Here is a 27,035-nt window from a genome sequence, read left to right on the forward strand (position 1 = left end):
AGAATCGTTGTTTTTTTTTCCCTCACACCTTATATTCGAATACATTTAATATACCTATACCGATTATAAGGATAGAATATCGTTTCGTGTAATGAAATGAAATGTCATTTTATTTAAAAGTTGTCGTTTGTATAATTTGCTGACTGTTTTTTTTTTGTTCTGAAATATTTAAAAAGTTTGATACGCCGAAGGTGGAACGTATAGGTTTAAAATTAAAAGAAGTGAAACGAAGGAGTAGAATATAAACTGGAAAAGCTAGTCACGCTTTTCCGCTATAGTCCTTGGAGCTTTTGACTTGAAATTAGCCGCAGAGTTGATATTTTAGAGCAAGCAGATATTTATATGGTGCAGTTTTCTCCTCTCCTTCCGTCCTCTCTCATGAATTTTCTTCCAAGAAGCTCGTTATTGTAAGAAAACAATTTTAAGCTTTGAAAAAAAATATATATTTAACGCCAACTTAATTTAGCTTTGTTTATAAACGAGAAGTAGATACTTTTACACAAATTTTTGGAACATTTTAAAACGGTAATAATGATTTTAATAGCCGATATCGTGCGTGCCGAGAAACCGGTTTCTCTACCGACTAAAGAAACGATTTCAGTGCCAACAAACTAATTATCAAGTTGACGAATTACATTATCGAATTGTTAACAACAATAAAAAGTATTATAGTATAGGTATAGGTATACGAATGTTAAGGAAATTACACCCCTCGTCGAGGAAAAATGCCCAAAATCTCGGCTCGAGCCGGTCGCGGAATGAATTACTCGTAAAACTGTACGATATCGGAATGATTTGTGGAAATTAATTATAATTTTTTTTTTCGCTTCGAAGAATAATATTACACCAAGTCTCTGGAATAAAATCGATATTTTTAATTTACTCGCCGAATTAATATTTGGTCGTTTGTTACTTCTTTTGTATATCTAGACGTGATTACAAAATACTCAAATGTGATGAGTTTGGAATTGAATTTTAATTAATATCCGCGCGTCCCCGCGTCTCGGTACAAATCTTATTCTGCGATATAATTAATTGAAAATAGGAAATGATGCGAAGGGAGTCAACTTACACAGACTGGGTGTTCGATAAGAATGGGTAGATTTAATAAAATTTTCTCCACGGTCGTGTTTTGGCTACTAGATGGTTTCATTTTGAAATAAGCTAATAGGTATTGGAAATTCGGCGTGTAAACCAGCTACGAAAACAACCGACATTTTAATTATTTCAGTCGAACCTTTGTTTCAATTTAAATGGATTTTTCGAAAGATTTTTTTCAACATCGTCGTTGTAAGAGATGTTTGTAGGTATAGACTACGTGTTGCTCGAGGCGTGTTTCAAGTGAAAATTTGATGGGGAAAATGAAAGTTAAAAAATGAATTTTTTTTTTTCGTTCTTAGTATACCTTTTTCTTTTTTTTATATCGAATTGAAATGTTGCGGATAAGAAAGGAAATGAAGACGTGTTTTTTTGTTATTTTTCAACCTTGAACTTTTTGCCTTCCGAATTCATCCCACGAAATAATTTGAGAATTCGGTATCTTTTTTATTTTATTTTTTGGTTCAACTTTCGTAATAGTGAGCCTTTTTGGGTAATTTAATTTCACCTTTTAAAGAAATTATGAACGGTTTTGATGAAAATTTTTCTGGTTAATTGTTTGCAAAAAAAGGGAAAAAATAACCAGCTAAGCGTAATGAAAATTTTACGTGAAAAATGGTATACTTAGTTATTTTTTTTAATTTATAAAAATATATGTGAGTCATGTGGTCTACTCGTATATTGTCATTTAAGCTGTTTTTGCTTTTGAGAGTGCAAAGTATAATTTAGATATTTTTTCGACCTTTTTTTTTTGTGTTACTGAACATCCTGTGTAAAACTGGTTCGTAATAAATGTCAAAGTAAAATTTTTCTTCATTCGGAAATTCGTAATTTCTCAGCTTCAAATGCAATCGATGATTTTTGTCATTCCTGACCAAATCATGAAGGTTTATTTTCCCAATACGAATGATACTGAATTGGAAAATGATGTATGAGAAAATACTTCTCAACCTCTCATAATTTTCTCAAACTTGTAATTTCTCCTACTTGATTGAGAGTATACGTTTCCATTCAACAGTATCGTTAATGAGGTTGCCTTTGCAAGAAACAAAAAGGAGCTAGCTAGCATAGGTCTAACGTGCGTAATATGCTGTAAGACGGTTTCTTTCTATTTTTGTACTCGTTTGCCCAACTTTCTGTGCACGTAGCTTAGGTACATGAACTATAGTGAGCATTCTGGATGCATTTTTATGAATTTATCGAACTTACAAATACTTACTTACATAATTCGTCATTTCTTTGATTTTCGGAACGATTTGGAGATTTTTTTGATTTTCTATATAAAATAATTTAAGAATTGTGTAATATTTTTTAAACATAAAATCACTAAAAACTGCGAGCTGATATGATAGGTTTCTGCTTGAAAAGTTGAAGATTCTTCATCTTGAAGGAACTGTGATGTTGGAAAAACACGATGATGTGCACTTCTGTGATCTTTAAGAGTTGAACAAAAATGCTCTCACTTTTTCGGAGTTTTTTCGTAATTTATTGCTGATACGTATTTTTCAGAGATTTATTGCTGAATACGCGTAAAATTTAATTTTGTGCTATTGCTGATATTATTGTTTTGTCTCTGTCAAGGCAAATGCGCGTTTATTTTTCAAAGTACAAAATTATAATTTTTAATTTTTTTGTCAGTTTGAGTTCATAAATTTTTCAAACTTACGTAGTCGTATTTTGATCGAGTCAAATTAGAAACTCCGGTCGGCGCCGTCTGAATTATGTACTTATAAGCAAAGAATGTATGCTCGTATGTTCTAAACAAAATTGAAGAAACATTTTTGGAAGATGTTCCACAGGGCTAGCAAGTGATAAATGTGCTGAAAAGGTCTTGTATTTAACGAAATAGTGTTGAAAGGAGAAAAAAAATCGTGAAATGATTTAATTCCGAATTATTGAAAAACGTCGTGTAAAACATCAAATAATAAACATTTCCATTTTTTCTTTTTTTGAGGGGGGGAGGGGTAAAATGAGTAAGAAAAGTATGTTATATTGTCAGAAGTGCTGTAAAAATTTCTTAAAAGTCTCGCATTTAGATTTGGAAATTCTGTTAGACACTGAATTAAGTTAGGGAGGGGGGAGGGTTATAGATTTTTGTTCCAAAAGAATGAAGTATACCTACGAAAATTTCCAAAAAATTTGTTGCATTGGCAAGACTACGCGGTTAGTTACACGTTTGGTTGCTTTTTAAAATTTTGGTTACAAAGTTACCTTTCTAAACAAAATGTTCAAAAATTCTGCCAAATGTCGCAAAAAGTCACGCTTATTGTCAAATTTGTCAAAAAGTCTTATTTCTTGCCAAATTTTGCCAAAAATTTCGCTTGTTCGCAAAAAGTTCCGAAAAAGTTTCGCCTTTTTTCTACAAAAATTGCGAAAAAGCATCCCTTTTTGCCAATCCAAGTCCTGCTTTCCGCCAAAAATTGGAAAAATGATTGTTTGGTAGCAAAATTTCTATAAAGTCTCGCTATTTACTTGAAAAAACGAGAAAATGTTCATCATCTTCCATAAGTTTCCAGCGTCACACTTTTTTACTAAAAAGTTTCACCAAGGTATTTTTTCAAAACTTATTAAAAATAATTGCCGTAGTCTCGCACTCAGCCAAAAATAGCAAAAAGTCTCGCCATTTATCACAATTGCCATAAAACATCGTTTTTTACTGAAAAATGTCCAAAAAATTCACTTTTCCACAAAAATTCCAAAAAGTTTCATTTTTGTTTCCAAAAAAGGTCCAAAAAATCTGGCCTTTTTGCTAAAAAGTTGCGAAATAGTCTCACTATTTTGGAAAAAATTGTAAAAATTTCGCTAATATTTTTCAAAAAGTCCTGCTTTTTGCAAAAATTTCCAAAATACTGATCAAGTTTCAGATTTTAATTGGAACGTCTTGTTTCGTAATTTTTTTTTCATTTTAAATCAAAAAGATTTTGTTTTTTTTTTGGTGATTTTTTTTCTACGTTAAAATGTTTTGCACACGTTTTATATGTTTTTTGGTTACTTTTTCTAACTTCTTAGTTATTTGTAGGTACTTGAAGTTATTTTTATTATTTTTTTTTTTTTTGTAAAAAATTGAGTTCGAATCTCGCTTTGGCTCCCTTCTCCAAGTTTCGTCCCTCATAAGCTCAAATTCATTAAAAATTGACTCCTTTTCGCCTGAAGGCAATACTCTGGCGATCATTTCTGATGAATTCCATTACGAGCTATTGACCAAGATAATACCTACGAAGATTCGTAGCGCAACGGACACGACGAACCGTTGGCAGGTTGGCACTTCGACGCGGTAGGTGGCTTAAACCGTATGAAAAATCACTACCCATTTTGTATTATGAATTTGAAATTATCATACGACAGGCGAGCCCGCGAGAACGCGCGTTCGAATCAATACCTCTTGAAATTTCTTCATTGAAATGAAACAGCAGTAGAAGCTGATAGAGCAGCCGCTACAGGGGCACCACCACCTTTCACCAAGCCACCTCTGTATAACTATTTCGACTTCTTAATGACTACATGGCAGCTTCGCTGGAATACTAAAATCTTAGAGTAAAACCCGTAATTCGTGACGAATTATCGGATAGCTGCAGTTGGTACAGTACACAACACACGGAGCGCCTTAGCAGAGAGTATCTTGACACGTGCACGAAGCGTGCCACACTCGTCGCGGCCCCCTCGGCCGGTGATAATACGGTGCGGCGGTCCAATTTCACCACGTGTGTTTCGTTTTTAATATTACCCACGCTGCTCCATCCTCGTCGGGGTATTAAGATTTTTACGCCGGGTATAAGAAGTAAAGGCCTGCTGCAACCGTATACGGTATATACAACCAGAGAACACACCATACAGCACACACATACGCTTTTAATGGTAAAAACAACGTCGTTAATTTGACGATCGTGGCCGTACGTCTTGGAGCACTTTGGGTGCTCCCCAAAAGCGAGAAAAATTTCATCGCATTTACGTATCTCGAATTCTCCATCTCGCAATATCGCGATATTCGCAATTCGTCAAGGTCGTAATTTCTAACCTCATCTCGTCTGTCGTCGAATACATAGCCTATACTCGAAAGAGCTACTATGTATACACGAGAGAGGGATTACGCAATCGCTACAAAAATCACCGGTACTTTCCTCCAGCCAGCCATAGACGTGGAAACAGGGACTAGATTTGCGTTCCGGGAAAATTCCACATTGCATCAAAATTTACCACCGAGAGCTTGGTAAACACAACAACGTAACGTAAGGTAGCATTGGTGACTGGGGTGAGGAGGACAGAGAAAAACGGGTTAAACGCCAGCGCCTGAAACCGGTATTTCTTCGAGTTTTTAGTATACACAGCACAGCAGTCACTCAGTACTCATGATCCCAGATTTACTCGTAGCTTTAGCTTTTATTAAAAGTACATTACATATGTACCTATGTAATATGTATCTTTCTTTAGTAGACTACGAAACTCGAATAGAATATAAAAAGAAAAAAAATCTAAAAAAATCTCGTAAAATGCACAACTTCGACGATTTTTTTCAGTCGAAATACGGCGAAAAAATCAATTTATACCGGCTCCTACATGTGCAACGTTCAAAAGTACCGAAAAATCTCGTTTTACTGGTAAATTGGTGATATATATATATTTTTTTGAAATTCAACTGGGGGTGGGAGACCGGAGTCGTCGTGCTGTATATATTTACTACCAACACTATCGCATTTACGTGTAATACACATCGACGATTACGCTAATAATATTATTGTTGTTATTATCGTCCAATTACGAGTAAATTTTGAAACGGTGAAACACTTCGCGCAGTATTTTGTATTACATATTTCAGTAGTTCGCGCGCCTCTTTATTTGCCTATTCATTTTTTTCAGCAATTTTTTTTTAATTCGATACTCGTATATAATAATGTGTATCTCGGACTGCGGTATAGCAACCAGGAAATACACGTTAAAATAATTTTGAGAATAATTTAAATAACTAGAAAAATGATGATACCAGTTTCAATGCCATACCACTATTCTAGACTAGTACTATACGTAAGATAGGTAGCGTGTTCGTGTAGTTCGCCCAACCTATCGCGAGATAGATCAACATGATATCTGACTAGTGTATCTATTTTTCCAGTATTTCGTACTTTCGTATGCATGTGTGTTTTTCCAAGAAGTGAAAATTACGTAGAGAGAGATGTTGATTCGCGTCTGATGATTCGAATTATTTTCTGCTCGATAGATTGATGATGAAAAATGATAATTGAGTATTTGCGGTTTGAAATGTTCAGTGGGGGGAAGGGGGCGGGGTAAATAAAAGTAAAATTTTGAAAAAATCGGTCTGTCGAATTTTTCTATCCCAATAAGAGTTTTAAAAATGAAAAAAATTGAATCACGAAGTGGAATGTTTATTAGGCTGAGTCGGCTTTAAAGTTTTTGATGAAGCATAAAATATGTACCTACGATGAAACTAATCTGAAATTACTTTTAAAAAGATGGAGGTAGTAAAAATTGCAGCTTTTTCAGATCAATATTTGCTCTTTCCTCCCTCCGACATAAAAAACTTCAGTTACTCGTACATATTTGGCAAAAGTATTTTTTAAAAAAACCTTTTCACCATGGATAAGCCAATTCTCAATGAATTTTTCCTGAAATTTTGGCTGCAGGTGATTATTTTTGCCATCTCTTTCGATTTAGCTTTGTCTGGTTCACAAATTTTTTGCCAGTTGCGATAACCTTCCTTGTGAGTAGATACAAATACAATTCAATTATTTTCATGATGGGCATTTTTTTGTGGTTAGGAGTTATAAATTTTGTCAATATCAGCGTTTTCTAAAAAAAATTGTGTTAAAATTCGAAAAAAATGTTTGAGTTATAATTTTTCTCACTCTCTTATTACTTTTTTTTGGTCAAGTATACTTGAAAATTTTGTGGTCAGTTGAGAATTTTATGATTTTTGGCGACCTATGAGCCGTAGATTTTCAAAATTAGGTCGTTTTCGAAAAACTGTTATTGTTGTTGTTGTTTATTTACCACTTCCCCCTTCAAAACCTTTCAGATACGTATTGTATGCAATGCATATAGAGTTAATAAAAATCATTTTGGATTTCTACCTTCATGAGCAAAAGTTATAAGTGTGATCTGATTGCACCTTTAGTTTTCAAATAAGCATTAAAAAGTTATGAAATGTGGAAAATTACCTGAAAAAATGAAAGGTAATTTTCAGTTTTTTGTGTTGAAAAAAAATCAACCACCACTTTCATTAGATTTGTATTTTTTACGTAGAAAGTCGAATTCTCTTGATAGTTTTGTACTCTCTACGTTATCATTCTATGCAATTAAGTAAACTTTCCTATATCCAGGGAGTTCGGAACATTTTCAAATATGTAAATGTAAATATGGTTGGAGAGAGGATTGTTAAACTTGAAAATTGATAAATTCGTAAAAAAAATTTTGACCTAGTTTTGAACTTTTCGGAACGAAAATTCGGTCAGGAATATTTTTGAACATACTCGTACTCGTGGGTTAATTTTTCGGTAAAATGCACCCTTGTGATGATATGAATGAAGAAGATCTGTCCAGACCATGGAATGCGAGTTGTCAACCCTTTCTAATAAGTAAGCAGCCCATAACTGATATTCTTTAAGAGTTCAACTTCATTTAGCTGCAGTATCGTAATGACTAATGAGATTTTGAATGAGTAGAAAATACAATAAATGTTTTTTTTATTTTTTTGAAAATCAAAACATGACAATTTTTACGTTTTTGACTTTTTTTAAAGTTCCATTTTCTTAGAAAATGTTGAAATCTTTGGAACATTTTTGAAGGGATAATTCTACGAGTAATTGATGAAGATTTGAAAATTACAATTTTTGGCATTTCATCGCTCTCATAATCCTTTCCAAGCCTCTGGGTTCAAAATTCATAAAAATAACAGGCATACGTTATTTACGTCATCAAAGTTTCATTTGAATTGAACCAGTGATTTGTTAGAAATTTTATTTACAATTGTTTATTCGAGAATTTGAACAAATGTAATTTTTCATCCGTTTATTCTGTACGTAGGTAAGCTAAAAGAGAAAACGTCATTGGGTCATTTTTAATCATATTTTGGAATTGGCTAAACGAATAAAGTAGGAATTCCAAAGAGAATCGAAACAATTGGTTGAAAAAAGTAATCGAAATTACCTGCCATTTGATTTGAAATTACACCAAAAAAAAAAAACTTCCAATAGGTAGGTATATTTCTCAGTGGAATCGAAAATGGATTTCTATCCTACATATCAGGAGAAAATTTACGTGCTTATTTTTCTGACTTTTTGCATTAGGTATACGTAGGTATGTATGTACGATTTTCAATTTCATTCAAGCATTTATTTATTTTTCTGTTTTTTACCACTCGTAGGGGTTCATTGGTAATTAATTTCACGTGATTATTTTCCAGTTAAATACAAAACTGTTGGTATTTTCGTGAAATATCTAATCGAATAAATTAAATGTATGTATTTTCATTTTGGAATAAAAAGTAGGTACATAATTGGAACTTGTTTTTTTTTTTCAATTCGAAAATTGTGGGTTTAATTTGGTCGTGATTCACTTTGTTGGTTGATCTACATTGACTTTTGCAACAAAAAAAAAAAAAAAAACTTGAAACGAATCATATATGAACTTTTTACAAATACGTCCTCAAAGGTAATCAAAATTTTCGATCAACACCGTTCGTGTGTATCTTATTAGGTACTTCAAACAAAATAACATTTATTATTATTTTTTTGAACCTTAATTCGATGTATTTCTTTATCAGGCAATTGTATTCGTCAAAACCCTAATTAATGTTTCGTCTGTCTTCTTTCTCTTCACCTCTCTCCCATTCTCATCCACGTGAAAATCTCAACTCGCCGGTGATATAATTGCAACAGATCACCGCACATTAACCTGAAATTCTCCGAAGTATATTTACTTATATGTATGTGTACGATGCTATTGAAAATCATTTCGTGCGACGACGAATTAGAAATTTAGAATTTAAAAAATTTTATATTATAATCTGCCTACTGAACATATTTTTACCGAGGTGAAAATTTTTTTCGCTAGCCTCTTTTGAACAATTATGCATGAAAATGTGAAAAGGGAAAAATGAAATTATATATCAATGAGAAATAAAGTTAATATTTGCACATCTGATACGTACACAAACATGAACGAGTCGATCCATATACACATTTTCGACAATATATCTAGTAAATGTACCATACGTGTGCATTCGCGCAAATGCCATTACTCTAGAGCGTAATCGCATAGGTACGCGATAACAATTAAACAGCTATTAAACACCTGGTAAAAAGAGATAGATAATATTAATCGGACGGAATTTTTTTTTTCAAAAATTTGGCGATATTGGAACGCTGTTGATAGCTTTGTACTCGTAATATCTGCGTAACTACAAGTTTAATTTCAAGGTCGTAATAGAGGGAATTTTTCAAATGAGCTGAATCGTGGGTAACTTTACTCGTACCGCACTACCGCGTGATTTCAGCGGTGAATTTGCGACAATTTTTTTTCAATGGCAAAATTTTACCCATCGAAGCAATAATTCGTGTTATCTTTTCTAAATTTATTTGAAGGATGGTTTTATCGGTGATGAATCCATTGAAATGCTGGATCACATGCGCTTTTGAATATCTTACGAAGTGACCTTTCGAAATTGTCACGAACTCGAGCTAGTCTTAAATTTAAAAACATGTACGGATTTTGAATAAATTTATAGAAACGGTTTATTTTGGGTTAGAAGAGTCCCATGAAGAATTTGCGAACTCCGGATAAAGGAGTGAAACTGGATCTTCAAAATAGGACTTGAGAAAAAAAAATGGTTTTCCCGATTGCCCCCAACCTAACTTTGTATGGGAAATGGCGCCCTCGTATTAAAAACATTCTAAATTGCTTCTACATCTCCCTAATGTAACCGGAATCAGATTCGAGACCACTTTCGAGTAGGATAAGTTCAGGATCTCAAAAATTAGGATTTTTCGGATTCAAAAAATGAAAAAGTAATGAAAAAATTCGTTTTTATTTCAAAAATGTGATCTACTGTTTCAGATTCATTCATTTGGCGAGTCAAATTGTTGATCTAAACTTTTTAAAAAAATCAGTGAAAACTGTTTGAAAATTAGTGAAAAATCACTCGAATAATTTGTGAAAATCAGTAAAAACTGATTTAGAATTGGTGAAACAGAACTACATAGAAAATGTGAAATCCATTTTTTTAAATATCAATGAAAATGGTTAATAAATTGGTGAAAAATCTTTTGAATAAATTGTGAAGACGAAATTTTTTCAATATGTTTCACTATTAAAATTATTATAGTACGAAAAATGGTATTTCTCGTCAATTCGTTGACTAATGGGGGAGGGGGATTTTTTCACATGTTCGTCTACACATTCGTAAAATATCTCAAAAATGCAAAAATTTTCATTTTTTAGGTTTCTGATGATATTTTTGCAATAAGTGTAAAACTTTTAATTTTTTTTCTCGAAAATGAAAAAAAATTCCAGTCCAATTTTTCGATAAATTATGCTACATAAAAAGGACTAAAACTGAGAATTTTTTCAAAATTTTTACTCGCCAAGATCATGGTTATATATTTAAATTATAAGTTTTTAAATCGATTTTTTTTTGTTTTTGAAAGCGGCAACACTGATTCTGACATCATTCGTCGATTACCCTCTCAAAGTACTACAATTTGAAAAAAAGTTCAAAATTCTATACCACGTGCAACCGGAGCAATTTGCAACTGAATTTTCGATTTTCGTCCATTTTGGACTTGGAAAACTTTGAAGCCCCACTGCTCCGCCAAAATAACAAATCGAAAAAATGTCCGGTTTGCGTCATTCGTAATCGTTTGATGACCTCTACACATGATCTGATTTTGAAAAAAAATCGAAGACCCCTCGTGCAAAAATCCGCCGATTTGGCATGGAATGGCCCTGTTGGTGTATTATAATTTTTTACAAAAACTGTTTTCTTTTTTTACAAATCAAAAAATCTCAAATTTTTAAAAGTTCAAAAATTGACAATGTTTGCAATAAATGACTCGAAACTTCGCCTTACCTCCATAAGTCGACCCACCGAATCGATTTCCTTCATTCTTGTGCCGATCTGGAGCCTTCAGCAACAGTTGACTTTTCTCTAGCAATTTCAAATTGCTCCAGGAAGCGTTGGCGTTGTACATAATCAACTTCGGTAGCTGAAAATTTGGTTTGAAGTTTTGCTGACATGCTCTTTCAGTGAGCCAAATTTCAGTTCAATCAGAGCTGACGAGTTATGGAGGTTCCCTTGTTAGTTAAAGATATATGTAATTACTAATTAGAAAATCAGTGAAACCGGTGTAAAAATAAGTGAAAAATCGCTGCAGAAAATTAGTAGGAAAAAAAACACTAAAAAAAATGTAGGTACTAAAAGTTGCCAGAAAAATTAGGTAAGGTGAAAATCTTAAAAAATTGAAAAAATACTAAAGAATTAGTGAATTACATTTAACAATGCAAAATTGATAGAAGTTGATGAAAAATCACGAGAGCATTGATGAAAAGTGACTAGAATATTTACGAAAAAAATCGTCAAAAAATTGGGGAAATTTGCTCAAAACTTGAGCAACTTGATGGAAATTGTTAAAAAAAATTAGTGAAAACGCTGTAAAATGAATGAAAATTAGGTATTTACTAAAAAAAATAATGGAAACTGTTAATCGTTAGAAAAAAGGTGCCAGAAAACTACTGAAAGACCGTAAAAATCACCGAAAAATGTATGAAAAATTTTCACTGTGTTTTCAGTCAATTTCGCTGATTTTTTGCCTGTTGCAATCTTTTCACCGAATTTCAGTGGGTTTTCACGGGTTCAACGTTGAAAATATTGAAGGAGAAATTAAGTATGTATGTACTTGAAATGAATTTGAAAGTCCTTTTTTGCAAAATCACCTTCATGACTTCACTAGGCTTCTAGAAATGCATACAAATGACTGCTTGTGATATTTCCATGAATCAAATTGAGCCGCGATATACTATAAAAGCTTCGATTGATGAGCATATTTTTTGCCTACACTATTGCGGGGTATGTAAATTTTGAGAAGGTGCGCTTTGCCACGGAATAAGGAAGTATCGATTTGATTGACGAAATAAGTAGATATGAGATCCCTCAACTGGGTGTATAATTTGTCTCGTATTTTACCCGGCACTCCGCCTTTTTCGTTAGATGGCAGAATAATAATTACTATGTGCGCACGTTGAATTGGCGATGTTTTTGAAGTGGGTAAATGGTTCGATGTCATGTGTACGTAACGTACTCGTACCCATGTGCGTTGTGCAATTTACGAGTAAATTCGTAATATAGCGAATGAAAAATGCACGAAGGTGTACGATGGACGGAAAATTGTAAACTTTGTTATCCGAAGCACGCTGTATGACGTACCAACTTATAAGAAAATTGAGGGGTAGATTTTACACAGTGTAAATTTGTAAATGTGCAATGTGCATGGAACTGATCTCATGTAGGATGCATGTATGTATAGTACAGAATATCGACGATGAAGCGCAGCAATGCAGCGGCCATTGGCATTGGCCAAGAGATGAACGATTCGTTTGACAGACACGATAATAAAATTGACGTTATATACAATATAATAAAATACCCATCGGAAGATTTGGCAAATGGTCGATCGTCTCGGTGGTGCAGACTGGCGGGTTGAAGGAGGGCGAAATTGTATTTTAGAATTGTGATATTTTTGGGCTGGCCGCTCCTCTTCGATGATGTTCTGCCCTGCGACTACCACCAGCACAAGCATCGTTCGCATTGGGAAAGCGAGCTTTGAATATGTACATGTATTTGTTATTAAATGTGTATGTGTTGCTGTGCTGGTGCTCATTTATAGTATACTATACACTAGTTTCTTTCAAGATTCTATACTTAACTTTCTTTTATAAATAAATGGCCAGAAATAACGCATCTCTCTCTCTTTCTCTCTTTTTCTTTCGGTCGTCCTGGTAAATTTCTAATATTGGCCTGCAACCGTTATTCTCATAGTTGTGCTTTTTGTTAATTGTACGCTTTTTGTATTCCTATGCACGGCGAATGCGTCGTTGATGTGGATCCGTTCGCGATCAAACGGCGAGAAAATCGCGTATCGCGATCGATCAATGGATCGATCTGTCGTTCGTATGTCTGTTGCATCGCAGAAATGCTGATGTCGAAGTTGACCGAGTACGCGTGACCTGCGGTATAACGTGGCCGGTCCGCGTGGTGATGGTGATGGTGATAGCGACGTCGACGTCGTCCAGTAAAAACCAGTTCGAGGTCGTTGCAAGTTTAAGGTTAAATACGCGATGATGGTGCTGGTGCGGCGCGACACTTATGTTGGTGGTGTGTTTTGTTTGGTGTTTTCCTTTCTTTCGGGATGATCGCGGGAAATCTTCTCTGCTGTTTTCAAGACAACATGACCATCTGTAGGAGCTTCGTATTATCGCTACGACTGGACGCTCAAATGAGGTTAGTTTCCCGTGTACGTGTTTCCGCGAAGGGATTCCGTCTCCTGTCCACCTCTCGTTCGACAACCAACAAGAAGAGGAGGAGAAAAAAGAGGGAGCTGCTGAGATGAGGAATTTGCTTCTTGGGAAGATGATTGCAAGCGCCATCGCCATCACCATCAACGATAGCCATTGCGATACGTCCTTGGCGGAGCATTACTTGTGATCGGACCTGGGAGCGGTACCGGGGGGTCTGGTTGGCGGTGTCAGTGTCAGTGTCGGTGGCGGTGGCGCATGTCGCTAATGAATTAAATGTGTACGGTACAGCGGCGGCGACGACGGTGTCGAATTTTTTCGTACATTTGGAAATAAAGTTGGTATGTGGCAGTGATAGATGTTTTTAAACTTATGTTAACAGGTGGAAAATAGCGGTCCCTGTCATATAATAATTTTTACCTGTAATGCTAGAGCGCGTTTCAAGGTTGTAAATTGAAAAATTATATGTATACGACGAACGATGGCGTACGATGCGCCGCGATGCGACGTCGCCGTCGTCATGTTTTTATATCGCGCGAAAATTTTTATGGAAAAAAATTCACGCGTTCGTAATTATAAATTTTTCCTTCATTTGGCAATTGTTCGCTCGTCGCGAATTTATAATACGACAATTTGTAAGATGTCGCGACACTTAGGACTTAGCGTCATTGCAATCAGCAGATGATAAGATTGCCATGTGTGTTAGTAATGATGGCGGAGTTGGTGTGCGCCGTTTCTTTCATACGCGCGAAATTTTCATTGATAATGGCAATTCTGTCTGTTTGTTCATGCATTTAACGTACCATCTGTTCATTACCGGTATACGCGCGCTGTTGATAATGATAATGAACTTCTAATAACTCGGATGCGTTTTTTCGTCTCTCTCTTTGACATATATAATATTTTTTTCTCTCTGCTAAATTACGTAAGTCGGCCCATAGGTATAACACGCGGTATTTTCAAGCGAATTTTCTCTCTGTTCTGCGATGATGATCGCTTTTCATCATTTTTTCGAAACATTTTTTGGGTAGAATTTTTTTCCGACGAATTATCGAACAATTGCTAGTGAAATTTTAGTACATCGTCGAGATAAATTTATTGATTCTGCGATGTGTATAATAGTGTTATAGTCTTGTTGATTCTATGTATAAATCTTGTGAAAGTTCAGCTTTTAGATAGGGGAGGCTTTCTTTTTCGAGAAGTTCTACTAAAGTTAATTTTTAATAGAAAATGTCCCCCATTTTCTTTTTTCAAGGCATCTTTGGAATTTTTCATTTTTTTTTCGCTTCGCTTGTTTATTTTTTTTAATTTCAAAATGAATGAAGTGGCAATTTTTTGTGAATTAATCATGGCAAAAGAATAAATTTCTTTAACAACTAATATTGCTAATCCCGTTTATATTTTAGAATTTTCAGACACTTCAATTTATATTTCATCAATTCTCATCAGAACATTGCAAAAACTTTTCAAACTTGTTATGCATTCATAAATTGATGTGTGCTTTCAGAGTTTTCTATTGAAATTTACCACTTTTATTTGATCATTTTCCTTGCAGAAAAGTCATTCAAGTCGCTAAAAGTTGAAAAAAAATCAACCCAATTCTGGTGGTTTAGGTCTTTGTATGTAATTCCTAATCCCAATTTATTGTTTTTTTCATGCTTGTCTGTCAAGTTCATATTCTGACATTTTCTTGTTTTAACGATTTTTTTTTCTTCAGTTTTCATCAAATTTCCTAATTTTATCACTATTTATCGCGATGTATTTGCTCAAAAATCATCTCAAGTCGAAAATTGTATTTCAAGTCCTATTTGAACTTTCCTTGAAAGAAATTATTGGATGTGAAAAATAATTGCTGAGATCTAAAATAGCAAAACTAGGTATGATAAGAATTCATCTTTTCACTTCATTTCTTGATTCATAATTTTTATTTTCGAAAAAAAAAATAGGTATATATCAAATACTTAATGAAAAATTGCATATTTTAAGTACCCTTTGAGGAGAAAGGATGTAGGTGAAAACTGAAAATGAACTGTCTGATTGAGGATGACAATGTTAGTGAGAATTTTGAATAAAGTAAAATTATAAAATATATTTCGCGAGTACATGCCCATTATGAGCTAGTGGAGGGAGGGAGAGAGGCAAACCGCTTATAATTGCTTCAATAATACCTTGTGATATTTTTATCTTTACCAGTTCAATGAATGTTCCTTCAAATAAATACTTAGTTCCAAATTTTTCGAACGGTTTTTTCTGAATGAATGAAAGAGCGAAAGGAGGAAGTTTTTAATGTACCTCCTGGCAAACGAAATGGGGGCAGGATAAAGGTTGGTAGTGCTGAATTTAAAAAAAAAAAAAAAAAAAAAAAAGTGGAACTAGCTTGTAATTTTTGCAATGTCAAAAATTTATTTCCAAGTGTTTGACATATCTTGAATCAATTTATTGATTTTTTCCATGTTCTTTAAAATTATACTCATCGATCCTTTATTTTATAGTTTCTAATTTAAACAAAATTTTTTTTTGTTGAACTTTCTTTTTTAATTTTTAAATTTTGTTGGATCTTCTGCTTACATGAGTGTTATACCTACGTAATTATATGACCCATTTTTTGGAAAAATTTCAATGGCGATATCTACCCTTCAACTTTCTCTCATTTAAATAATCCTTTTACAAAAAAACTTCAACTTTCAGCCACTTATCATCCATTTTACTTTTAATAACGATATGTTTACGTGGAGAAAATTTTTTTCAATTCGTTGAAAACCTGCCTACGTCGATCTCAACCTACGTTTTATTTGTCAACAAACGCAGAAGAAAAGTAATAATGGTTCCTCCAGCAATTTTTCTCGTCGTACTAGGACGAGCTCGCGAATTTATGTAGGCTTATACGCGACGTTGAATTTTTCACTTTGGAGGATTTTTTTTTTTGTTGATAATTATAATATTCGATCGTATAATGAAGGTTGCCGGTTGAACGAATAAATTTTATACGGCCAAGTTTTTCAATATATGTTACTAGATTCTTTATTGTTGTAACGATATGAAACCTGAAACGTGAAGTTTTCGAAGCTATGGTATAATTTAGTCGTGCGGCCAAGTCAACCATACGTATTTTGTCTCCTTTTTTTATTAGGTATTATTTTTTTTTGCATTTTTTACTTTCTTTTTTTTACCGCTGATTTAAGGCTTGTACTTACGCACTCGGTGCCTTATTTAGTAATTTATTATTTATTTTTTGCGTAGGTTGTGAAAAGTGTGTTTTGCGTACGTTATTATTTTTTTTTTTTGTGAAGAATTAATTGTGACGTAATATTGCTTTGACGTTATTGTTTAAATTTTTTAATTTGGTGGAAAAAACTCGCTAAAAGTTGAAAAACCGTGCTCTGCTACCATTTTGAAAATTACGTATACATATTTAAAAAAAATGAAACCTTTTAGTTTTTTCTTTGTGTTTTAAAATTGGTAGCAGAGCTATGTAAAGTTATTAAAGACAAAAATTCATCAACACGATGGAACCAATTTTCATGAAAATCTGGAAACCACGTGCTGCTACCATTTCGTAAAATTGAATGAGAAATTAAATATTTTCTACAGATCTTCTGATTGAAAATTAGGTAGACTAGGTATCCTGTATCTTCATTCATCGTGCTTTGACTTTTTTTTTTGTATGAAATCTCAACAATTTTGTAAACAGCTTCTAAAATGTCGAAGCCCCCTAGGAATCAGTAATGTCACCAGCTACTCGACTTGAGAAAAGGAAAGCCCGCCTTCAGTACGTAATCGAATATGATTAGTTTCAAATTGAACTACCTAAATATTTTGAAAATCAAAACCGTAGGTATCTTTTTTCTTTAGACGAAGAAAATGAGAATTTGAACTTACTCTTCGCCCTCGTAAATCTGATAAAAGCCAAAAATATCGCATAACTTCGCCTCCAGCGAGCGATATCAATTACTTGGATAATTTTCAATTTTTTATTAAGACGAGGTGGAAAAAATCTGAAACTGGTGAAATCATGATTACGAGTTTTCGAAACGTATTCTGCGAACTATAACGTAGAAGTGGAGGTAGAGCCACCTTTCTACCTACGTTCAAGTATGAAAAAACTTCCAATTTTATTCGAACATTGTGCTGTGTGACCGGACATTTGATAGTTCGCGTGTATGATGAAGGAAAAATCTACGTAATATATGTTGGTAGAGTACATTATGGGGAAGGTGGCACCAACCTTATACGACGTATTTTGTATTCGAATAGATATATCGTGGACGAACGAAGCATTTTTTTGTTTAACGATTAACTGTCAAGAGAGTCGAAACGAATGCATGAAATCTTGTCGAGTAAATGTACGTACATACAACGAAAGTTGAAGGTATTTTTTTTGTTAAATAATTCGTCGGTCGAGTGTTTCGGTGAAATACGAATGGTAGAAATTTTTCGAATTGATACGCGTTCGATAAGGAAAAGTGAGGGCAAGCAGGCGAACAGGCAAGCACGAATTAGGGCCGGAGGCGGCGGTTAGAGCGGTCAGTGTCGCTAAGGAATGCATTTACGTCATTACCGGCACCGGCAGAAGTGGTAGTCTCTCTGTACGACGTGTACGCGACACGTACCAGCACCTAGGAGGACTTTACCTATCTGTAGTATAATTTCGACCCAAAATGGTGAATTTGCGCGCTCGCCAGTCAGCTTATTCTTTGATCCATGAATGAAAAAGTTTCCTTGCATCAGAGATTTGTCACTCGTTTGCACAGATTTCATTTGTATGTATTTGTAATACGTACTTTATAAACCCATGGGCGACCTTCGTTCGTCCCACATTGTAAACTTATAAGATACGCGATTGAAAAGATGCTATCGATGGTTGACTCGCGCTCTCCTCCGCCGCGACTTATTATAATATGAATGAGGTAAATATTTTATTGACTGTTTGTAGATGAAGCACGAGTAAGTATATTGTTTACCGGTGTACGACTTTTTTTCATGTATTTTTCTTCTTCCTTTCTTTCTTTCCACGTTCTCGTTCGTCGATTTTATAATGTATTGAAATTTTTCACTCAATAGCGGTTCGAATTCGGGTTAATGTCGTAAGAGTCGCGTTACTTACGTGGCGAACTGAACGTGTACTTACTCTGAATTGAATACGTAATACGTAGGTTGGAAAAAACCTACCAAGATACCAAAAATAAGGTATTAGATGTACGAGGCATTAAAATCTCTTGCGAGAAGCGAAAAACTTCCTTTACTTTACCTGTACATATAGGTATTCTCGTGTATTAAAATTTGAATTTGAAGAAGCAAGGGCTTAAACAATTTCAGCAAACGAACTTTTAAACGTGAATTATATTACAAACTTATCAAAGCAAACAAAAAAAAGTTACGTACTCGGGAAGGAATCGTTCATTTTCAAAGTTTGAGGAGCTACGGATGAGTGATTTTTATGTCAAATTGCGAGGAAATTCGAAGAAGGAAATTGTGTGCGAAGACTTCTTAAAAAGTTGTCAGTTGGTTTTTGTGTACTTTTCAGCTGTTTGAAGGACAGAGTGCGTAGTTAGAAAACAATTTTTCAAAGTCGAGGTTGCCATCTCTAAAAAAAAAACTTGGAAAATCGAAGTATCTATAGGATATCAGAAAGTTGAAAGGATTGTTGCATTTTTGTTCCACAGTCGTTGGATTTTTTGAAAATTACTGACACATTCAAGTACATATCTTGAAAATTTCTTGGAATTTTTCGTTGAAAATATTATCCTCATATAAAAAAGGAATATCGTGACGTAAAAATATTCATCCCTCTCCCCCTCGTACTTCCAACCTCTTTTCAGCAACACTTCGAGAAAACTTGAAAAAACTGCTTTAAAAAATGATTAACTACAAAACATCTGTCCCCTAGACTTTCAAAAAAATCAATATTTATTGTTTAAAATTGTTGAAGAATATAATTTTTTCACCCTGGGAAATCGAAAATCAGCCAAAATAGAGTCAAGGTTCCGCCGTCTGTGAGGAATTACATGGCTGTTGTATTTACTTCACTCGCCTTTGGCTCGTTGTTCTCACTTCCTTGCAGTCGTATTTTGCTCCTTAACTATCAATTATGTTTATAATTAAAATGTCTGACGAAGGAATATGCCCAAATTTCTGGAACTTATTGTTGAACGGTTTTTAATTATCGATAAGTACACTTTGAATTCAAATTTTTCGTTATTAAAAAATCCCCCGACACCAAAAAAAATTATTATTTGTTTTAATTTGTTTAGTTCATTTCTTTATGGTCTTCGTGGCATTTCAGATTTTAAGATTTTTTTCTAATTGCTAGACTTTTTCGTTTGCAATGAAAAATTGAGCAAAGAAACTAAATGAAATTGCTAATAAAATTTTAAAAAAAATTAAACTTATAAATCAATTATTTCTGAAATGAATTCATTTTCGTTCTTAATTAAATTAAGTTGATAGATACGAATGTCTTAACTAAACCGACTTTGTTGTTTTTCTGTTTCAGGTGAGTATTGATTGAATAATCGTCATAAAAATACAGAGAAATGGGAAAATAAGTGAGTTATTTTAAATAATGATCGATGCTAAAACCAAGTTTAACATCTGCATGACATGATACGTACTTCAAAAAATTAATTAAATGAATATTTCGTTCTCTTTGTAATATTCAGGTATTAATATTTCCGGAAGTTGACCCTTTAATGCCCCAATTCATGCGAGACGTTGGATTGAAAAATTTGGTTTGTGATATTTGAAAAAAAAAATGAATTTGAAGTTATCACTCATTAAAAATAAAAGGCCAACTCGACAGAAATTTACTGTAATTTTTCTTAAAATTCTTCCTTTGCAATTTTGCAGGACCCTCAAAAGAAAAATTTAAACATACCTACTAGCATTTCATTATTTTTTTGACGGTTTCGAAAGCTCATAATGTAATTAAGAAATTACCTGCAAACTTGCGAAATCAAATTCCAAATCTGAATTATAAAAATTGTTGAAAAATTTAAATTTATTAATGCTTTATCCGAAATGGGAAATTGTTTTATTGAAAAATGTTGATGCTGTTGGTTTAGAAATACAACTAAGTAATACGTTTTTATACTTCAACCGAACCAAACATCCGAAAATTCTCAAATAATTTTTTTTTCAAAATCGTACCCTTCTCCTCGCTATTTTTTGAATTTCTTCCGGACGTTAAAAGGGCTATAATTATTGCGAGGAGGAAACACAACGGAATATTTTCTGTGTGTCGATTTGACTCTCGACAACTATACATATGAACTGCAATATCGCATAAATTTCAGTTGTGTGCAATCAACCCTCTCCGCCACCCATAAAAAATGAAAAAATGGAAATTTTTCGTATCTTTTTCAATCACAAACACAAAAAACCTAGATTTGTGATGAAAAAAAATTCAGATGTGTAAGAAAAAATTAAAGGGGAGAGCTTCCAAGTTTTTTCCCAAAAAATATGCCAGTGAAGGAATATTTTCCATTGAAACTTTCTATACAAAGAAGACTGTAATTAAAATTCTCTCAAGTGTAGTAATCAGTTTGCTGTACTGGATCATAACAGTATGTCATTCTGTCAGCTTCCTAATTAGCCTAACTTGCGACGAGGAAGTTTTTTTATTAGAAGTATTGAGTGTTTTTCCATCAACTTTTTCAGTCTTCTTCGTATACGAGTATTTTTTCAGTTTCGAAAAAATTTAAAGCAAAAACCAAAAAAAAACGATAGAACATTACATCTACCTATTCTTCCTGCTTTTAAAAAAAATTAGATTTCGATTTTTCGCCTGTACACGAAGTGTAAATAGTTCAATCAGGTTCCCAAAAAATTGTTCAATGTAGAGTTTAGCTTTCATTTTTGACCAAAATACGTCGAAATCAGAATCTATTAGAAAATTTTTAATTTTTTTCTCAGAGAGAGAAATTTCATGTTGTACAATACTTTACTCTATTCATTTTTTTGTTGGGGTCCTCAGTTTCTCACAAAATTCAATTTCTTTGTAATGATGAAATCTGAAAAAAAAAATTCAAAGTAGAGCAAAAATTAAAAGCGTGAATACCTATTTTCTTATCAGAACCCTGCGCATGAGCTACCCAGTGATATACTCGTAGATTCAATATTAGCATCCTCGTTAAATTATGTTTCCAGTTCATTATCATGGAACGTTAGACGTCTTTTTGAATAAATACAATTTATATACCTACCCACTTTTTCTTTTTTATCTGCTCAAAAGCCGCCTATCCTAATGAATTTGTATCAAATGAGTATTTGCAAAATGAAAAATATCAAAGCAAAAGCGCCCACCAGAATTGAGGAAAACACGTGAGAATCTGAAATAAAATTCGCGAATATATGTTTTTATAAACACCTACGGTATTAGAAAATTGATTTCGTGCAAACGTAACGGTAACCCATGTTTTGAGATTTTCAGGAGAGGTTTTGAGGGCAGTGCTGGGGAAGGTGGAAGGGGGGGGGGTGACGAAACAACATCGTCGTCGACGATTTATACACGTACGTACATTTTCCAGCCAAATACGCGCAGCTCGCGTCATTACATTATATTGACTATGAAACACTGCGGTGTTGTTGGTGATGGTGGTGGTGATGTTGTTGTTGTTGTGAACGTGTGTGCGTAGCCCGAGTTTCCATTGTTATGGCAGTTTTTCCCATTCATTTCTCGGATGCGACCTTAACCTTTTTTATCGATTTTTATCGTTTCTATCTCGGTTTTTCATTGAGGTTTTTTTCTTGCGTCTTTTTCTGGCGCGGTTCGATTTTAGAGGCAGATAAGCGCTGCGACTACGACGACGATATTCGGTTTAGCGTATATTTCGTTTACCTGTTGAAAGGCGACACCGGACGGGACGACCGCGACCCGCGGTAGCCGCGTCGGGCGCGAGGCGTCCGCGTCGTACTCTCTTTCTCGCGACTTTCTTCTTCGTATATGAGTACTAGGTAGTATAAGCGTATAATTCGACCGACGTCGACGACAATCATAGACGTAAAGGAAGGGATTTTCAAGCGAACCGAAAGATGGCGAGTTACGCTGTGCCCGCTGCCCCTGCCCCTGCCCCCCGTCTCGTTCTAATGTACGATGAAACAACGCGCTTAATTGTTTACATGTTTGCTTTTTAATGAGTCAAACTGGCTGTTACTTGGCACACGTACCATGTATTCTTTATCCATACGGTCTTTGTCTTATCTGGCCCCTTGAAAAGACTCCCTGCCCCCCTCGCCACCTGTACCCACCCTAACCTAATGCCAATAAGTTCGGGCAGCTGTTCGTGTTACATTTTGGCAGAGTTTCATGGTTTTCTACGCTCATTGCCTCCTCTCGTAGAGTGTGCTTGTTGCCTTTGCTTGCAGTACGATGAGGTACGACGACGACGACGACGGTGTCCCTTTCGGATCGTCGACGGGCGTCGAATGTTACTATACTGTAGATCGTAATCGAACGAAAGCCGACGTTCTAGTATGTCGTCTGGCTTGTGACAGATTAATTACATGTAGGATATTTCTTTTTTAAAGTCGATGGAATTACTTACTCTGTGTATCGTATACGCTGCATTTCGAAATCTTCGTCGTACGGTACCACCACCATAGAACGAAGCGAGTATACGTATAAGTTTTCCAAAACGAGTTTAGACCTACAATTTACGTGGGTTTAACGTTTGATACACAAGCTCGAGAAAAATCCCATTCGCAAAAATATTAATTGGATCGATCCGAAAGGTTCGTAAGATGCTGAGGAAATTGAAATTTTCCTCTTTCGTTAACGTTCGCGGAAAATCTCGACGACTATCTTTCCATCTACTAGGATTAAATCGCCTTTGTTTCGAACGCGAATGGAAATTCTCAAGTTTGTGGTTCGACGAAGAGTACCTTATACTATAAGTAAAACTTTTCCAAAGAAATCGAAATTTTTCAAATTACGGATTAAAAAAAGGTACTCGATGTGCGTGATCGTGCATTTTGAATGATTTTATATATTTTATACCCCAACGTGTTTACATTAAGCCAGACTTTAGGGTATTTTCAGTGACGGTGTCGAAATTTGCTGGAAAGACAATTTAATCTAATGTATTTTTCATATTCGACTGCGAAGGATAGATAATTTTGTATTGATTGATTGAGGAGTTGAAAAAGTCTTACAATTTCTATTCGGGATATTGAATTGTCAGCTGAGGGAAAGAAGTCAGATTTTATTATTATGATGAGGAGATTTGCTATGATGCAAAATCGATTACTGAATTCAAATTTTTAGGATTTTCTCTCTGAATTTAATCATGGAAAAAAAAGTTCAATTGGACCAAATGAAATCAATCATCATAAATATCAGTATTTTCACGTTTTCTTTTTCGTTGGATGAGGGGGGGGGGGGTGAAATATTGTTTCGATTTTTCGTTCTATGATTTCATCATAATTTTTTCATTAGAATACAATCACGTGAGACGAAACTATTAGGCTTTGATTTGAACGTGAAGGGATGGAAATTAAACCCCTGCTGCTGCCTTTAATTTCGTCTCTGACAATGACATTGAAAATACATGAATTGAATCTACTTGAATCGTGTGAATGAAAGTCTGATTTAGTTATCACCGTTTTGTCAGAAAAATTCTTTCTTTTTCCCCAAAATACGAGAAAAGTACCTGTAAACAGCATTATTTGATGACAGAATGTTCCCATTGTCCTTTTTTTTATGAATGAGAATCTGAAAATACATCCTTTCGAATTTTCAATTTCTTTTGAAACGTTGAAGTACCCACTACTGAGCACCTACCTAGCTTCTTTCTCTTTATTGACACACGATATGTATCTTTTTGCGAAAGAGGAACGTAAATGAATTGCGCATTCTGTTCGTTAGACAACAATTTTTACTAAATTTCGCAACGTTATTACCAAGCCACGTAATACGCAGGGATTCTCAGAAAATCTCTTCAAGGCGTACGAAATATAAGTCATTTTGCGAAGAAAGCAATATGTTTATGCTTTATAAACCATAATCCCAATCGGATGTAATTTATCCAAGTGTAATTTTCAGTTCTATTTTGTTTTTCGGTGATTCTTGAAATTTGTACGATGAGCATGTGGTTAAGGTTCCTGAAAACTATTATGTATATGTACTTGTATAGCGATTACTGGAATATAATTGCGTAGGCTTGAAAATAAATAAATTTCCAAACTAATCAGTGGGTCCTAAATAAAAGACGATATTATCGCGTCGCAATCGTCCAAATTCAACACGACGAAATTATTCGATTACAAAATATTGAAATGTGTTTGAAAATTCTGCTCTATTTTTGGCAACTTATTCTCTTGAACCGGAAACTTTCCTTGGAAAAAAAGCCGATGATTCAAAACTAGCAGATTTTTTTCGCTTTCTCGAACGTTTAAGAAATATCGTGTCGTTTAAAACATTCGAAGAATTTTCTCAATTTTCACGTAATACTTTGTGCTTAAATATGAGGAGCTCATTGCAAAAGTAGCCCTTGTCACATGAACCTATGCAATCTCCAAAGCTCTCCCTTGAGCGTACCCAGTATCATGAATGTAAACTCTATAAAGCAATTCCTCTCAGGGCTACTCAGGGTAGACTAACTTGACGGTCATTTCATCATTACAACATGATCTCCGCAGTTGGCAATAGGTGCAATCGAGTAAAACGTGTCTAAAAGTTCATGTGACAAGGGCTACTTTTGCAATGAGCTCCTCATATGATTCGTAATTTTGTTGAAAAGAAGCGCAGACGAAAATAAAAAATTGAATAAAAACGATTTACGTGTTCGCGTACCTATTGAAATTTATGTCTTTGTAGATTTGACAAAAAAAATTGAACGTATTAATTTCGTTTTGAAATTATTACCCTCTTTAATCTTTAGAGAAGGTCTTTTTGCTTTGGAAGAAGAATTTTCTTACTTTGTTCCGTTAAGTATTTGTCGATGGGTTGGTCGAATTTTCTGTTCGGAAAATAGCGACTATTGTGCGTAGCGAGGAGACGAACATGAAATATTCTAAGTTGATTTCCAAGATTCGTCTAAATTATTTACTTTCAAGTAGCAAGTACTTTAATCTTTTTCCTGCCAATTTTTGTTGAATCTCGAATGAACCATAATATTTTATTAAAACGACCGAAGGGAAGATGATTTGATCTGATCCGGTCTGTGCAGATCTAATCCAAGCGAAACTCTGATCCAATTGGATTTGGTCAGATCTCGTTGTTCTGGGAAATGTTCGAATTTGATCAGATCAGATCTGATGTGGTCTGGTCAATCACATCTTATCAGATCTATCAGATCTGGTCAAATCCAATATCTGTTCCGATCTGATCAGATCTGATCTAGTCTGATTAATTAGGTTCGATCAAATCTATTCAGATCTGGTCAGATCAAATCCGGTCTCCCCTATTGGATCTGATCAGATCTGAACAAGCAAAACTTTGATCTGATCAGATATGGTCAGTTTAAATCGGACCCATGGAATGCCCAGATCTGATCAGATCCTATCATTTGGCGCTGAAAATTCGTTCAAACGCCAAATTTTTCTTCAATTCACTCAAAAAAAAAATTTTCAATTTCTTGAATGAATTTAAAAAGATTGTAGAATTTTTTGACCGGAAACTAAGTGCTGGAATTTTCAGGTCTGAAAAATCCAAGTCCGCGGCTGATTTTCGCACATTTTCATAAATTTCCTCTTCTCCTCCTCTTCACTTGTATGTCCCCATTTCCATCAATATTGGGAAATTCGACTAAGAGCTCTGCTACTATAACTTTGTGCGTGGAAAATTCAAACGTCAAATAGACTTACAAACGATTATAAAAGAATACCCGGTTGTTTGTCTCGATTTTAATGACATGAAAGAAAGCCACGCCGTTTTCAAAGAATTCATTTGCTTTTCCATTTCGAAAATCGAGAACAATATTCGCACCCTAAGAAAGCAGATCGGTATAGGTATAACGTAGAAGAGACATTCGACTGATGTTTTTTCTCATCTTATTTTCGTTTCCGAGCCATTTAAAGTCGATCAAAGATTAAGTTTTTCAAAGTGGTTCTGTACAAGGGATGTAACGTAATGATGAAGGCACGTGCACGTAAACGTATAACTCTTCATCGTGGTATTTCCGTTAAACAGAAGCTGTATGTAAAAGGTGTATACTTATAGTGTATGTGTTATGTACTCGTACAATATGAAATGTGCGTCGAGCTTCCACGCCGCCCGCACCTTTCAAATTAGAACATGAAGAATTAGCAGATGTAGGTATGTTTTTTTTTCTTCTTCAAGTTTTAATGGCGTCGAGCTCCAAAGATCTATCGGTTTTCTTTCAAAATGCCAAGGAGAAAAAAACCAAGGTGATTAGAAAATTTTCAATTTGCAACTTAATTACAGTCGAAAGAAGGGAAAAAGTGTAAAGTTATTGTTATCT

At 34.4% G+C, this 27,035-nt stretch overlaps 1 protein-coding gene across 8 annotated transcripts in view; it reads left to right on the top strand.

The window, feature by feature from the left end:
- Mef2 (myocyte enhancer factor 2) overlaps nucleotides 1–27,035 on the top strand; it is a 112,554-nt gene that overhangs the window by 23,342 nt on the left and 62,177 nt on the right. The window contains exon 1 of one of the 8 annotated variants that reach the window (XM_065351612.1): nucleotides 13,610–13,958. The exons of the other annotated variants lie outside the window; for them this stretch is intronic. The gene's annotated coding sequence lies outside the window, so the exon portion shown is untranslated. Of the gene's footprint in view, nucleotides 1–13,609; nucleotides 13,959–27,035 lie in introns of those variants that run through there. 8 annotated transcript variants of the gene reach the window in all.

This window comes from Planococcus citri, chromosome 2, assembly GCF_950023065.1.
Source record: "Planococcus citri chromosome 2, ihPlaCitr1.1, whole genome shotgun sequence".
In the NCBI taxonomy this organism is placed as follows: domain Eukaryota; kingdom Metazoa; phylum Arthropoda; class Insecta; order Hemiptera; family Pseudococcidae; genus Planococcus; species Planococcus citri.